This window comes from Perca flavescens, chromosome 16 (assembly GCF_004354835.1).
Source record: "Perca flavescens isolate YP-PL-M2 chromosome 16, PFLA_1.0, whole genome shotgun sequence".
NCBI lineage: Eukaryota > Metazoa > Chordata > Actinopteri > Perciformes > Percidae > Perca > Perca flavescens.
This window is the reverse complement of record NC_041346.1, coordinates 33233718-33250644: the sequence shown is the minus strand read 5'-3', so window position 1 is coordinate 33250644 and position 16927 is coordinate 33233718. Positions and strand designations below refer to the sequence as shown.

Sequence of the window (16927 nt, the reverse complement as noted above, 5' to 3'; positions counted from 1 at the left end):
AAACATACATTAGAAACATTAGTCCCACCCTAGGAAACATACATTAGAAACATTAGTCCCACCCTAGGAAACATACATTAGAAACATTAGTCCCACCCTAGGAAACATACATTAGAAACATTAGTCGCACCCTAGGAAACATACATTAGAAACATTAGTCCCACCCTAGGAAACATACATTAGAAACATTAGTCCCACCCTAGGAAACATACATTAGAAACATTAGTCCCACCCTAGGAAACATACATTAGAAACATTAGTCCCACCCTAGGAAACATACATTAGAAACATTAGTCCCACCCTAGGAAACATATATTAGAAACATTAGTCCCACCCTAGGAAACATACATTAGAAACATTAGTCCCACCCTAGGAAACATACATTAGAAACATTAGTCGCACCCTAGGAAACATACATTAGAAACATTAGTCCCACCCTAGGAAACATACATTAGAAACATTAGTCCCACCCTAGGAAACATACATTAGAAACATTAGTCCCACCCTAGGAAACATACATTAGAAACATTAGTCCCACCCTAGGAAACATACATTAGAAACATTAGTCGCACCCTAGGAAACATACATTAGAAACATTAGTCGCACCCTAGGAAACATACATTAGAAACATTAGTCCCACCCTAGGAAACATACATTAGAAACATTAGTCCCACACTAAGAAACATACATTAGAAACATTAGTCCCACCCTAGGAAACATACATTAGAAACATTAGTCCCACCCTTACACATTTTGGTCGCACTCTCGAGCCCTGGTCTGAAGTCTTTAGAGTCGAGTCTGAGTCAAGTCTGGAGTCAGCTGTTTGTGCGACTTAAGTGCGACTCGAGTCCAAGTCTCAGACTCGAGTCCCCATCTCTGGTGTCAGCTGAGAACGGGACTAACAAAAAGACAGAATTGGTTCTTGGAATCACGTTGGTTTGAAGCGGAGGCTTTGATTGCAACTTGTTCAAAGTATTTTATTAGAATAAAAAAAGAATGCAATAAAGTAGCGGCTAGACTTAAATGAGGCTGTTTGGCCGAAGTTCAGCAGCTTAACACGGACACAACACCGTTGAGAGACTGAATATGAAACTGGATACAAAACCCAGTTATTTAAAGAACACTATAACAAATGTGATTTAAAATGTAGCAAAGTACAAAACATACTTAAGTACATATTTTACTTTACATTTTTACTTTAAAAAGTAAGTACACAAAAAACTACCGTACTTTAAAAAGGTACAAGTAGAAGTACTCAAAAAACGACTACGTAATATAGAAACAAGTAATTGTAATGAGTTACTTTCCATTTCTGCAACACAAATAAATAAAGAACAAATAAACATTACATTCACGCTTTTTTAAAACATAAAAAACAGACCAGAGGCCAGGGGGCCGTTTCAGGACGCAACGATACCCATTAGCAGCAGCTGCAAGTCGAAAACGTGAAAGGCGGAGCAGTATGTCCTGTATGTCTCTTATCGGCTAACGTGTTCAACATGGAGCATGAATATGGAGCGTCTACCCCAGTTCATGCAAACGCAAATGTAAAATTTAAAGCCAAAAGGAATACTTTGAATTTATGGTGGTGGTTATTCATGACAAAGGACAAGTTTGTGAACAGGCAATAAAGATTTTGATAATGAACAACTAAACACGTTACACACTGGACCTTTAATTTTAGAGTGAGACACATTCTTCTGACGGCCCTGCCAATACAGCGGCCTACAGTGGCTTTACTGATCTGCTCCGCATCAACAATCTTACAAAGAAAACTGCTGTTTGCAAAAAAAATTAAAATGTGACTCTCGCCAAAATGAAACCTAGGGTCTTTTTGTGAATGTACCTGAGTCAAACTTTCGTTTAAAAGCATATTTAAGACGGAAGTCTCACTTTTAAGATTGACTGTATTCTCGTTTTTTCGGTCAAATGGCCTTTTGAATGGGAGTGGTAGGGTCACTTTTATGCTAACCTCAAAATAGCTATTTTTAAAAACCTAAGAAGGCTCGATACAACATGAAACGTTGCTCCACCACCAGGGACTCTACACCTTCACGAAAGCTTTGAGAACATCGTTTGCCTACCCAGAGTTTACTAAAAAGAAAGGTATTAAATAAGTTTTAAAAAAAGCTATTTTGAGGCTAGCATAAAACCTAACCTCTTTCCCCAGCTGTTCTACTTTCCTTATGTTTTCTTTTGTTTGTCTTTCATTTGCATATACAACACCTCCAATAGCAGCTACTAATGCTACAACAATCGTTCCTACTGCTCCTTCTCCAGCTAGAACTTCTACTTGTCTTCCTGCTGCTGCAAGAATCACGGGTGTTTCTGGTGCTTCTACCCATGTAGCTGTTGCTGTAAGAGAGGTGGGTGCTTTCCTTGCTGCTCCATCTTGCTACTCTTACTGATAGTGATGTTGCTGCTACTGTTAATACTAGTTACTGCTAGTGCTGTTGCTAGTACTAATCCTGCCAGAATAATGGCTCCTATTCCTGCTGCTTAGGTCTTCTGCATCTTTCGGACTTCAGCAGTGATCTCTTCAAAGTCTCCTGCAATCTGTCTCATCCTGTGTTCACTGCTGTCATACTCCCTGATGAATGAAGATGAAGGATTTTTAAGTTTGTCCATTAATTCAGACAGATCTGGAGGCAGTTCTTTGCTCCATCTTTTTCTTGGTTTTGAAGCCATCTTCAGGACTCTTGGTCCTCCTGGAAGTGTTAGGATTTCCTCTTCAGGGGTTGGGGTGGGGGGTAAAATATATTGAGTAAGAAGGGCCAACAACGATACCTGGGTTTTGGTACTAAAGGCCTAGGACCTCTTTAAAACTACAACAATTCAAAACTAAGGTAAAGGATTAAAACAGGTTCTTTGTGCCGGGGGAGAGCAGGAAAAATGGGTGCGTTTAAAACAATGAATAAAACCAGATGAGGAATAACAAATTTATTTAAAAAAAAAGGAATAAAATAAAACTAATTAAAATTCCTCCTTAAAAAGGATTTAAAAAACTAAAAACACAACTAACTAAAATCAAGCTAAAACAGTCCAACAGAACAGGAGTCTCAGCATTAAAAAGGTCCATAGGGCTCCGCTGGCAACCAGCTTCTTTATCGTATGTCTCCTCTCCTGGGGCATAACCTGGAAGAGACTTCAAGCCAGTTAAACGTCCTTTAAAAAACAACAAACACCGGTCTTAAAAGGGACTTAGGCGGGAGGGAGAAGTTTTACCTTCTCCCACTGTTGCCGCTAGCGATCGGTGTTTGTGTTTCCTTTGGTGTAGCCTCAGGCCTCCTCTATGGTTCTTTCCCTGTGTCTCTCCATCCGTGTCTGTTGTGCTTTCCTCGTCCTCCCTCGTGTGTCTCCTCCATCTTCTATACGTCTCTCCCATGTGTGTCTTCCCTGCATGTGTGTGATGTCTGAATCTCTGTCTGAAGTCCTCCCCTGCTGCTGTTCTGTCCTCTTTATTTAAAAACCGTCAATCCCCTCTCTGGCTCCCAGGTGCGAGTCATTTAGCCTGATTAGGCCTACTGCAATGTTCACTGGCGGAAGTAACCAACATTAAAAACACACACCACGCATTTCAAAATAAAAGCATGCAATAAAAAGATCAAAACACAGCAAATAATAAAACCACAGCAAATCCAATAAAAGCATGCTCAAATAAAATAAACTTCCGCCCCATGACACACACACACACACATTATTTATTTGTCCATAGCTCGTTTAAATAGTTTAATAAGCGGTTGTATTATTGCGGTTTTCTTTCCTGCTTTCACAAACTGGTTAATTCTTCCAAGAACAACTAGGAACAATGTTCTCCCCCAAGAACACAAGTCTGGTCATTATTGGGATTGAGAAACACACAAAGGGAAGCGTATGAAAATAGTGACAGCAACTCCAAAATACTTCCTATTAACTTCTCAAACTGCAGAGCTGCACATCAAATCATAATGTGAAAACACAAAGTATTCAATTCTGTATTCAAACACAGAATTGTCTGCTGATTAACAGACAGACAGAAAACACAACAATATGTCCACTGTAAATGCTTATCAAGTTAATTTGAATGACAAATGAGCAGACTGGCAGAAGGCCTCTCTGTGTTTCAGTCTCTGTTACAGCTTCAGTCTGTCGTTAACTTGAACTTGAACGTTTCTCTTTTTGTCTCCTCTCTGCTGATGAAGACAAAGTGTTCCTTCTGTGTGTCAGCTTTTTAAAATCACCAGTATCTTACCTTTTTGTCTGCAGGCAGCATGCTCCCTCAGTCTGTCTCTCAGCTTCCACTTTCTCAAAGTAGTTTCTCAGATATTACATGATCAGAGGACCCAGCCTGCTTCAGCTGCTCTCCTCTGGAAGGCGCTGTAACTCAACCAGACACAGAAACACTTTCACCCTCAGGACGTCACTATGATCAACATTTAAACATTTAAAGGGTAACTCTGGGTTACGACAACCCATACTAAGAATAAAAACAGAGATTTGAGTCTAATAAGAGCTGAATATCTATATCAGGGGTCAAAGTGACTCTGAAAGACAAATATCCTATACCCCTACTCAACACTCATCTAATATTCCTCTGAAACCCCACGTCTGTCAGAGTCTTTGCCTGAACTTCAGCTGATCTTTGCTCCAACTTCTGACACATCCTCTTTATTCCAGGTCATTCTTCAGAGTTTCAACGGTCTGCTACCCTGGAAATCCAGAGTTCCCGTGAGAGCACAATTTGAATTTGCTCAGCAGGTTTTTCTGGCATCGAATAATTATGCTCATTAACTATGCCCTTGTAGCCGAGCTGCACCTATCACATCGGTGTATAGAGGAAGTTAAACAGATAACGACACTGGTAGCTAAGCCTATGGGGATGTGGATACGTCACCCCTTGTATTGTTGTGATTGGTCGTAGCGCTATCCAATTGAGTGCAGTGAGATTTTTAAATGCAAGCTTGTTGCCGCCCCTCGAGATGGGCGACTTTCATTAGTCGATGCCAGACCCTTAATCCTTTCGGATTTGGGCCTGGATTTCCAGGCAAACGGTCTTCATGAAGTCTGATGATTTTTATTACTAACAGCTCACTAACCTAAAGTACCAACACAAGTACTTAAAAGGGAAAAAGGTTCTCCTGCTCAGAACAACACCAAAATATGACAAGGTTGCCCCACCATGAAGTCCCAATAAAGTCCAATCAGATACCCAACAACTCCAAATAAAGTAGATAAATACCTAGCTCCTACTACCTACCGCTAAGCAAAAATAACTGGAACTAACAATCTGCATTTCCCCTCAAAATACCTGTTTAGTAACCATAACATAGTTTTTGCAGCTTTTATGTTCACTTTTCTGTAAAGTCCTTCAGTTCCTCCTTCATCTGATCAAAGTCATTAACGATCTCCTGACACCGATCAGCTGACTCGATGATGGTGCTTCTTAACTTTTCATCCTCTTGATCCTCTGATGTTCACAAGGAGCAATAACATTTGACCAATCACAGCCATCACTTTTACAGCTGCAGCCAACACTTCTTCACTCCTTCCTGTCAGTTCAGAAACTCGTGTCAGAATCCTCTGAAAGTCCTCCATGTCTGTCAGAGTGTTTCCAGCCTGAAGTTCAGCTGATCTTTGCTCCAACTCCTCACACCTCCTCTTTATTTCTTCCAGGTCCTTCTTCAGTGGTTCAACCATCTCCATGAACTCTTTTCCCAGTTCTTCTACTTTCTTTGCACTTCCGTTCTCTTTCATGTTTTTTCTTACATTTGCACCAACAACCACAGCTCCTCCTGCTAATGCTGCTTTTACTGCCAATAAACTCAACCCCCCCAGTGAGTGGTATTGCAAGGATCGCAAGTCCTAATCCTACTCCTCCAGCAACAGCTCCTGCTGTTCTGAGTGTACCTGTTCTCTTCTGCATCTTTCTGACTTCATCAGAGATCTTGCTTAACTCTCCTACAATCTCTCTCATCTTCTGTTCATTGCTGGCAAACACTTCGATGAATGAAGATGCATGTTTAATAAGTTTGTCCATTAATTCAGACAGATCTGGAGGCAGTTCTTTACTCGCCCTTCTTGGTTTTGATGCCATTTTCAGGAATCTTCCTTGTCCTGGAAGTGTTGAGATCTCCTCTTCAGAGTGATGAAGAAGCTGACTTTAAATCAAACTGTGCTGATGTGATCAGAAAGGTTCTGTGGAGACAGGAAGAGACACACACCATCAGAATAAACCCAGCTCCACTCAGGACTGGATTGGGAGAAATCATCGACATGAAACAAGATTAATGAGAGCACTTTTGCTGCAAGACGCTGCACACCACACGGTGAACAGTAAATGAGCGCGCTCAGTCAGTCTCTAAGCTGCAGGTTTGAATATATTTGAATTTGTATTTATGCACATCCTGTCTATAAGAGACTAACGGAGACAGAACTATCTGTGTAGGTATATTTATTTCAACATGAACATGGGTACATAAACAACATACATATTTACAGTTTTTTTCGATTGCTAAACAACAGTGGGGCACACCTGGAGTCACATGTGAAAAACTCTAACTCCAGTCTACACAGCAGCAGTTCATGTAGACCAAACTCTAGTTGGTTTTTCATTGCTTGAACACAGTTTTCTAAACTCTACACACTTATCCCATGACTTCAACCACAACATGCACAACACTGTAGATTTACAGCACTTTGTTCAAATGCTAACACACTGCTGTCAACACTGTTAACCACACATTCAAAACAGAATAGATTTCAGTCTGGTGCCTATCAAACACTGCTGATTGGAGTTTTAGCTGAAAGCCTAAGCAGGTGTCTTGTTTTAGACTAGTTAGTGAACATATATGGTATTTATACAGAGAAAGCTCAGAAAGCCTTTTTTTGTACACAAACACCAAATAAGAATGAAACAATTATACACTGTATGTTTGAGAGAAACAGGTAAAAGATCAAATATACCAACATGTCCAGGTAAGATGTCTGAGGTTATGTACACAGATATAAAAGAAATTGTGAAACACACTATATTTACTATTGTAAAAGTGCATTCTTACTGTTTTTCAGAAAGTAATGGCGGTGAAAGCAATAGAAACACCACATTCATTAGTATTTAGAGATGATGCAGACATCCAATGTGAGGAAGAAAACTTGCCACATGATGCTGGAGAGAGGCAGGATTAGTCACACCATTCTTTGGTAATGTTACATATGTACCTTTAGTTTTTTCCCCCCAGTAATTCCATAAATTACTAGAGACAAAATACTTTATTGAAGAAAACTGCTGATTTTCATTCCATCTTGTTTACCTTAAGTAAAAAAGTATACAATCTATATATTTTCCTTAAATAAACTATTGAGTAGTGTCAAATCACTAAACTAATCTGTAAAGATGAGAACGTTTTTAATTTCTGTATTGGTGTTAGATGCTTTTGTTTTTACTCTCAGTGTGTTCTGAGTGACAGTGTGTGTGTCTCAGTGTGTGTGTCTCAGTGTATGTGTGTGTGTGTGTGTGTGTTGTCTCAGTGTGTGTCTCAGTGTGTGTGTGTGTGTGTGTGTGTGTGTGTGTGTTGTGTCTCAGTGTGTGTGTGTGTGTGTGTGTGTGTGTTGTCTCAGTGTCTGTGTCTCAGTGTGTGTGTGTGTGTGTGTGTGTGTGTGTGTGTGTGTGTGTGTGTGTGTGTGTTGTCTAAGTGAAGACTGTTCATAGTGTCTGGCTGCACTGAGCCTGTTTTGAGACGTGTGTAAAGAGTTGTGTTGCTGTGAATGAGTTGTGCAGCTGATGTGAACTGTTTAGCTCAGGTGACTGTTGGTAGTGCAGACTGGAGTTAGAGTTTTGCACATGTGACTCCAGTTGTGCCCACTGTCGTTTAGCAATCAGAAAAAAACTGTATTTAACATGGGTTTTAGAAGATCTACACACACATTACAAAACAAACGTTATAAAATCAACCCTGGTGTGTTCCCTGACATAAAGTCGACGTGTGTAAATACGTGTGTGTGTGTTTGTGTGTCTGTGTGTGTGTCTGTGTGTGTGTGTGTCTGTATGTGTGTGTTTTGTGTGTGTGTGTGTGTGTGTGTGTTCTTACCTGTGTGTCTGTCAGCTGTGTGAGGTGGTGCAGGTGAAGCAGCAACTGAGCGCGCTCAGTCTGTCTCTTATCTTTCAGTATCTTTAGTCGTTTCTCTGAAACCACATGACCACATAAACCTGTCAAACAACTGCAGCGTCTCACCTTTATTTTTATTTTTTTTACTTTATTTACCCAGGTAAGTCGACTGAGAACAACTTCTTATACTCAACGACAACCTGCATTCCCACAGTTCCATTTTTTATTGGATCCAGCACCTCCTGTGTCACCATGAAAAATGAAAAAAATAAACTACTGTTTGTGTAGTGTTGAATGTTGTTATCTGTCTTGTTAGTCTTTATTCCCCATTGAAGTTCCACAAAAAGTCTTGTGTTTGCATTTTCGATTTGGCTAACCGCTAGCTGAGACAGCATGTAACAACTTTAAAAGACCCTCACTAACGTTAGCTTCCCGGTGGAGGCTAACAGTGAAAGCGTGGAACCGACCGTGTTTCGTGGGTCATCAATCCTCCTAAAACAGGATTAACATTTTGGGCATGCGCATGACGGATCGTGCAGGCAGGTAGAATTCATAACTTTAAAGATAATAATTCACAAACCGATATGTACTAAACACTTAAACCACTGGAAAGCAAATGCATGACATGCTTGATTTGGTGTGATTAATATTGTAAACATATAAAGAAAGAAGTGGAGCATTATAACATTATAATAAATAACCTGGGGTGGGAAAAGGTTTTAATCTAATCATCTGTAAGAGATCGAGACATTATGAACTTACCTTTTCCACTTAGTTATATCTCATAATATTAACATTAACACGTTTTAATGTTGTGTGTTTTGTGGATTGTTTGTTTAATTTATTGTTTCTGGTTTAACCATTTGTTTTAAATTGTAGGATTATTTGGGTTCATGAAGTGCTATATTTTCTGTTTTATTGATTTGTTTTATGTTGATTTTGCGTTTATATTGATTGGATTTGATCAAATGTGTTGGTTTTGTTTGTCATGTTTGTGAGCCCTAACCCACAAATGAAGGTAATGTATTGGAGTGTTACGAAAAGCTGAAAGATTTCTGAACCATAACTTATTTGTGTGTGTTTGTTGTGTGTGTGTGTGTGTGTGTGTGTGTGTGTGTGTGTGTGTTCCTACCTCAGCTGATGAAGAAGGCCTAAAGAGATGAGGAACTCCTGCAAGAAATAGGGACACTCGTTTTTCTGCGCTCAGATGCAAAGAAGAAATTATGCAAATGTTTTGTAGGTTTCCTGACAGTTATAGTTGACATAATGTTGAAAATCAGAAGGCAGAAAAAAGCAACTTTTTACATCTACCAAAAACCAATTTTTACAGGCAATACAAAGGTCAATGTCAATGTAACCTCCATCCAGAACCAGACCCACAGCTAAGACAGACCAACATTTAACTACTTTTTACAGTGTGATGGCCAAAAGCTCCACATGGTAACAACAGCCAGCAATGGTAATACTGTACATAATGTCCCCCTATTGTGTTTAGTCCACAGGTTAACTTTACAGTCAGCCACACCCCAAACTATTCATGATCACTAAAGTAGTCTAAACACTGGTCATTTGATCTGTAATCTACATATTTATTTACTTTGAGCCTTACACTGTTTAAATGGAGTGCACACATTTTAAGTTGTAGGGTTAAATAATCATTGTTGTGTTATATTAATCATCATGTTTTGTTCTGTGTTACCATGCTGGAGGGCCGGTCCTTCCTGGTGGAGAAAAGGTGAGGCCAAAGGTGAAGGTTAAATCCTGGGGCCTGCTGCCAATCCAGCCATACCATGTGCTGCCATGTTGGGGGGGTGGATAGTTCATGTCCATCTCAGTTTCCCCTTCTGTGTCCTTTGGTTTGTCCCAACCAGTATATATGTCCCCTTGGGTCTGATTCAGTGAGGTCAGTTTGTTTAGTTCACATCCTGTTCTGTTGTTGTTATTTTGAGTATAGTTATATTTTGTTGACATCTTTTAAAAGGCCCAGATATTAAGTTCTTGATTTATATTGTTTAGCATTTTTTAAGGTTAATAAAAAAAACCTCTTTCAACGAAAACTCCTGTTCTCCTCATTGCTTTGTCCCTGACATAAATATATAAATATAACTATATATATTAAACAACATCAACAATGGACTTTGTTAAGAGTAGGACAATAGTGCCGAGTGCAAAGGGTGCTGGAATAAATATGGGATTATTAATGTAAGTGGTTTCTTTATGAGGTAGATGATATGACAGTTTATTAACAGTGTGCTTGGATTTATATTTGACAGTGATGATATTTACATGTTATTAAACTATGTAAACTATAAAGGATGTATAATTTCCAGCTCCAGAGGGTGTTTCAGCTCCAATTAGTTTCTTTCACCACCTGCTGGTCAAAAGGAAACATCACTGCTGGTTCATCTTCTCCCTTCAAATCAAAACTTTATTTACTTTAGGACACTTTTTAATAACAACCCAGTTTAAATCAATGAAACATAATCAGCATAACGACCAATAAAATACTAAATAGAAACAGAGAAACTCACTGAGACAAAAGGAATGAAGGAAATATTACCAAAAGGTGGTGAGTTTCTGTCTCTAAGTCTTCCAATTATTTTATAACAACAATTTTTCATATCAAATACTAAACATCACACGTTTGATTGTGTTTAACTTGAACTTTATTAGACTGATTCACATTCAACATGATCTGACTTCAGTTGGTGAACTAGAGGGAGGGAGCTGCTGTACTCGACATTAAACAGCAGGGGGGTCCTCACTGCAATCAGTGTGGTTGCATTGGGGCTGGTGGTCTGGGGTGGGGTAGGGGTCTGTAGAGAGAGCTGGGCCTCCAACAATGTGTTGAGCAGAGAACAGACCTCAGATTGTCTCCATGGAAACACGCCTGTGTTGAAAGAACTTGTGTTAATTTAAAAACAGTGCCATCTACTTTACATGCTCTCGCAAAGGCAAATCTTTGTCATGGTTTTCATTTTCTTTGGTAAAGTAGTCATTAGCAATCTATATCAAAATTATTGACTATTCTACATGAACTATAAACAAAAAAAAAATTCAAATCAATAATGTCTTATTTTCTTTGGCATATTTTCTCATACACATATGCAGCGATGATTGCTGGGTAGGGCTGAGGATTGTTCGATACCAGTACCAGTTCCAATACCGTGACTTTGATATTGGCTCCTGAACACTCCTTTCTTTGGTCAGTGCCTAAAAAGTGTTGAATCCATTAGCCAGCTCTATTGCTGGGTAGTATGTATGTTAATGTTGTCCAATGTCAAGTCTCTATTTGATCATATAACTAGACAATATACAGTAACTAGTTTAGCACCTGTCATTATATCATAACTACCTTACACCACTGCTGGGAAATGTTTGTATTTCAAGTCTACATTAAACACTCAACATTACAAACATGTTTGGTATAAACTTATATACTTGTGTGATCACTCAGGTTGATATGTTAGTCCTCCTCCATCTTACCTTGTGCTCCTGGGCTGGTGCTTTAAAATTTCTCCACCAGATCATTCCTATTAATCTTCCTTAAAACCAGCTTCACCACTTCTACAGACTGATGGCTGAAGGTCTGTATGATCTTATCAGCTGTGTCCAGCCTGTCTGCGTTTTCCAGTTGGTTCTTTGGGATGGCTTTGAATCCTACCAGGAAGTCAGGCTGCTGCAGGAACCACTTGAACATCTTGAATTCTTCATCTGATAAATATTGCAGTATCCTCAAAAGCCCCTCTTTCTCATTCATTATCTCCATCTTTCACAAGTTTTAACTGCAAAACAGAAAGACTGTACATTATCATGGGTAAAGAGTTGAGTTTGTATTCACAGATAATTAAAAATGTTTTAGAAGGTTCTTAAATAAAATAACAAATATGATCAAATATCCTCCAACAAAGAATTAAATCAGTCTATAATATGAGCAGGTCTCAGAGTTTTTTTCAGTGGAACATAGAAACACCCCGCCTATTATTGGAGTGTAATAAAGTTTATGATTGGTGATGCAGACTCCTCTGTTGGTGGGACGTACATGCACACATCCCTGCAAACATGATGGGAGTGAGCACTCTCCTCCACCACAGTATCAGATGCTCAGTAGAACTGACTGTCTAGTCACTAGGACCCTGAATCTTGATCACTAGATATCTTTGAGTACTGTCGATAGGGGACAAAACGACTGAATCGGTGCTAGCAAACTGGAGTTGCTGCAGCTAATGGCCAGAGCTCCCAGTTAGCTAAAATGCCAGTAGTGGGGGCATGTTCTAAAGAGTGCCTTTGTGCTTCTTAACAGACACAATTAAAATGTCTGTGCAACATGAACATGACCCTTACGTGACAACAAGATGCGTTTTCAACTCAGACATTGTGAAGAAACTACAAACTTTAAATTTAAAGTTTGTACTGTCACCTACCGGTCACCTACAGCTCATGTAAATAAGATATTAGAATTATTGAATCCATATATGTTGCTACACAGAATAGGCAGAACCAATACAGTACAGTTATGTAAAAATCATTTTCCTCATGCATGTAAATCTGGTGCATCTCCTGACCTCTGCGTAAGAAACGTAAGTCCTTTTAAATGGCCATCTATCAGAGCAGCAGCTGATGTAACAAACAGGAAGACAGACTGATTCAGCCAAAAATCATCCAACCTGTGATACATACCTGTGTTATTAAAGTCCTGGTCAACCCAGAAAGAGGTCCAGAGAAATGGATCTGAAGTTCCTGAAGCTTGGTGATGACTACAGAAACTGTCTGGAAGAAAGAAAAGAAATCATATGAATCTAAGGCAGTATGTTCGGTTATTAGTTGTGGCAAATACATTTTCCTCATGCATTGAAATGTATCTTGTATTACCTCCTGATAGTATCATTTTAAAGTATTTCCAGTTCTAAAGTGTTCTTACCTGTGTTGTTGGCCTGTGATGCTGGGGAGGCAGAGAGAGCAGTTTATATATCAGTAGAGAGGGAGGAGGCTCTGTGGTCACTATTTCACCGAAACTGTCTCAGAGACGGAGTACCTTCATAAACTTCTTTTTTTGAAAATTTTAATGGGGAGGGGAAGTGAGAGAGGAGTTCTCTTTAGAAGACTTTTATTGATCGCCTGAGGCAACGTTCAGATGTAGCAGCAAATAAAAGTAAAATAATTATTAATTATAAGTGTATAAAACAAAAGTAGTCTCAGGTGATTAGAGAGCCCGTTATATTTCTAGTTGTGTGGATTAAGAGTCCACTAGTTTAGTTAATATGTCCAACAAGGGAAACATTCACAGAACAAACTATCAGACTAATATTCAACATATTACTCAAATATGGAGAATCTATAACATACTGTCTCCAAAACCAAACCTCAAAGGTAATCACAAGTGTATCCCCACGCCGTCGTCCAAAGGACACCAATATGTTCTAGTACTAATATAAAGTATCTGGTTCCTATTATTACGGCATCTGTAGATCTACAGTAGAGCTGCAAAGATGAATTGATTAATGGATTAGTTGTCAAGTAAATCATTTCCAACTATTTTAATAATCAATGAATCAGTTTGAGTCATTTGTGAAACTCACAGCTTTAATTATGTCTAATTTCCTTAATAACTCAACAGCACTTAAAATAGTATTCTTTCTGACAGATTTTAATATCCAGCTGCAGCCAAAAAGCAGACTTCCTGTCCTGAACACGGCCCTCCAGCTCGTCATTTAAATCAGCCCCAGTGAGTTTCATAGCGTGACTTTATACCTGCTAACTAAAAACATAACATGAAAGATCTGAGTTTTTATTAAAAAACAACTTCACCTTTTAAGAATGGAGATGTCAAGAAAATGTTTTAGATTTAAAATTATTTACAGTATCTGCTGCAGTAACTGATGAAATATTATCTGTCTGTGATAAAAAACACATATCTAAAAATTAAAAAGATGATTTTTTTTCAAATGGATTTATAGTCAATATGCTTTTTTAATTTACAAAAAAAATGAAAAATGAAAAATCAGAGAACAATGTTCAGCTTCTCTCATGTTTCGGAATTATTGGATTCTGAGTGAAAATGTAATTGAACAAAACAATTATTATTATCCTTATTATTATTACCTTATTAAACCATAAGGGATGAAAGAATCTCCGTTTAGTTATTCACTGTAAACCCCAATGCTCAAATTAACTAATTCGAATAATACTGACACCTTCAATTTGTTTAGAAATTCTACTTATTTAATAAATGTGTTGAGTGCCAGTAGCATTTACTGTCTTTTGAGTTTATTAAAGTCATATACTTAAAATGAGTCAGAATACTTTATTAATCCTCTCTGGGAAATTGTTCAGTTGCTCACAGTCAGATTCAAGGTAACATAAGAGTAAGAAAAGAGAGAGTCAATATGTGGATAAAGTATAACATAAAGTAACATAAAGTAACAAAGCTACAGGGCAAGAAGAAAAAGGTAAGACAGGTAAAGTAAGATTATGTTTAAAAGTAAGATTAGATTAAAAAAGATTGTTTCTAAAATAATGGATTGTACAAATGATATTGTAGTGCAGTATGAGCATAAATAAAGCAGTAAATAAATAACAGATATTCTACACGCTATATTCACACTGTACTTGTTTGTACTGTATTTATGTTGACACTGTACTACAATAGAATTTGTACAATCCATTAGATCTTTTTAACCTAATCTTACTTTTACTTAGGTTTTTATTTATTTCTTACAGTAGTTATGTTACTTTTGTACTTTTAATAAATAATACATTTGTTGATTTTCCTTATTCTTACTTTACTTTACATCTGGTATTACCTCCCACGACTGGTCACGATTTTCACAGAAACAGTTTGACTTCAAATCTTCCGTAAACAGGAAGAGACAGAGGGCACTCTGTGGTCACGATTTCACAGAAACTGTCTCAGAGACGGAGTACCTTCATAGATTTACTTTTTTTGAAGATTTTCATGTCACGCGATTTCACAGAAACAGTTTGACTTCAAATCATCAGTTTAACCAGAGGGGCAGTGAGGGAGGAGTTCTCTTTAGAAGACTTTTATTGATCACCTGAGACGAATTTCAGCTGTTGCAGCAAATAAAAGTAAAATAATTAATAATTATAAGTGTTGTAGAAACAATAGCATTAAATACTGACAGTTAATGCTATTATTTCTTAAACTTAAAGCTGCAGATGTCAGATAGAAATGTCAGATTAAGGGTGTTGTGCTGTGTATAAAACAAAACTTGTCACAGGTGATTAGAGAGCCCATTAGGTTTAATTCTCACAGACACACACACACACACACACACACACACACACACACACACACACACACACACATACACACACACATGTTGACTCAGCCTTAGTTTGGGCCTCTCATGCAGAAGTTGTAGTTCATTTTTGGCTTCCTCTCTGAGAGTGAGATGTTCAGATGGATAAGAGTGTCTGTGTGTTGGTACAGAGCAGGATGTGGTTAGCCTAGCTTAGCTTTAGTACTAGAAGCGGTTTGGTTCAGTCTCACTGTGTGTGTGAGTGTGTGTGTGTGTGATATGAGGAATGCATCTTTTTTGCGCTCAGATGCAAAGAAGAAATTATGCTAATTTCTTGTAATTTTCCTGACAGTTATAGTTGAAATTATGTTGAAAATCAGAAGGCAGAAAACACCAACTTTTTATGTCTATCAAAAAACAATTTTGACAGGCAACACAAAGGTGAGATTTATGTTTTATCAGAAATGTTTTCAAACTGTTTCTTCCAGTTTTCTAAGAGAAAAGATTTCAGTGATGAAGACTATGATGGTAGTTTAGTTAAATGAAGGTCTGGTATCTTCCTCACCTCCAATAAAGAGCTTTTCTGTGTCAACATTCAGGACTGTCTACCATGCCCTGAATAAGACTGAACCAAACATTTCCCCAAATTTACATTTACATTTAAAAAGCTTTTCTTACTGACATTCTCAATGTTGTTCAATATATAAACATTTAACTCTTCTGGATAATTTAACGATCATATAAGTTCTGAATAACTTTATAGTATGTGAACATATACAAGAAATCTGACTCTGGTTTTTGGTTGCTGTCAATGTAACCTCCATCCAGAACCAGACCCACAGCTAAGATGAACAAAGACAGACCAACATTTAACTACTTTTTACAGTGTGATGGCCAAAAGCTCCACATGGTAACAACAGCCAGCAATGGTAATATTGGACACAATGTCCCCCTATTGTGTTTAGTACACAGGTTAACTTTACAGTCAGCCACACCCCAAACTATTCATGATCACTAAAGTAGTCGATTTGAAGAAAGTTGATTTGTAATCTACATATTTATTTACTTTGAGCCTTACACTGTTTATATGGAGTGCACACGTTTTAAGTTGTAGGGTTAAATAATCATTGTTCTGTTATATTAATCATCATGTTTTGTTCTTTGTTACCATGCTGGAGGGCCGGTGTTTCGGTTTAACTGGTTTTTGAGTTAACTGGTGATAGAGGCAGATGTGGTGTAGATGGGCCTTTCAGCACCCATTCCTGACTAACCAGGAAATAAACATGTTGATCGCTTAGCCTCTATTTCACATTCATTTGTCGGTGCCTTGTTAAAACTTGACGATAGAAACGAGTTGCTGAGCATTAATTCTGGTCCCGACAGACATGCATGCAAACATTATCCGTTGTGGTTACGAAATATCATCCGTTGTCTGGCGAGTCTGCACTCCCTGCAAGCCATGGAGACACCCAGATCAACTTGTGACATTTACATTAATAAACACTTCAGCGTTAAAACAACACTGTATCTACATGTAATGTCTTGCAAAATGTGTGGGATTTTGTAATCTATATCTTTAAA

At 38.2% G+C, this 16927-nt stretch overlaps 2 long non-coding RNA genes across 2 annotated transcripts; both read right to left on the bottom strand.

Moving 5' to 3' along the window:
• Positions 1 to 2967: 2967 nt before the first annotated feature.
• LOC114570805 (uncharacterized) lies at positions 2968 to 4291 on the bottom strand. Its single transcript, XR_003694580.1, has 3 exons — positions 4232 to 4291; positions 3226 to 3536; positions 2968 to 3135 (listed from the first exon to the last, which is right to left on the bottom strand). It is a non-coding gene; the product is annotated as an uncharacterized LOC114570805 (long non-coding RNA).
• A 6600-nt stretch (positions 4292 to 10891) lies between these two features.
• LOC114570813 (uncharacterized) lies at positions 10892 to 12852 on the bottom strand. Its single transcript, XR_003694589.1, has 3 exons — positions 12765 to 12852; positions 11571 to 11869; positions 10892 to 10974 (listed from the first exon to the last, which is right to left on the bottom strand). It is a non-coding gene; the product is annotated as an uncharacterized LOC114570813 (long non-coding RNA).
• Between the last annotated feature and the right edge of the window lie 4075 nt (positions 12853 to 16927).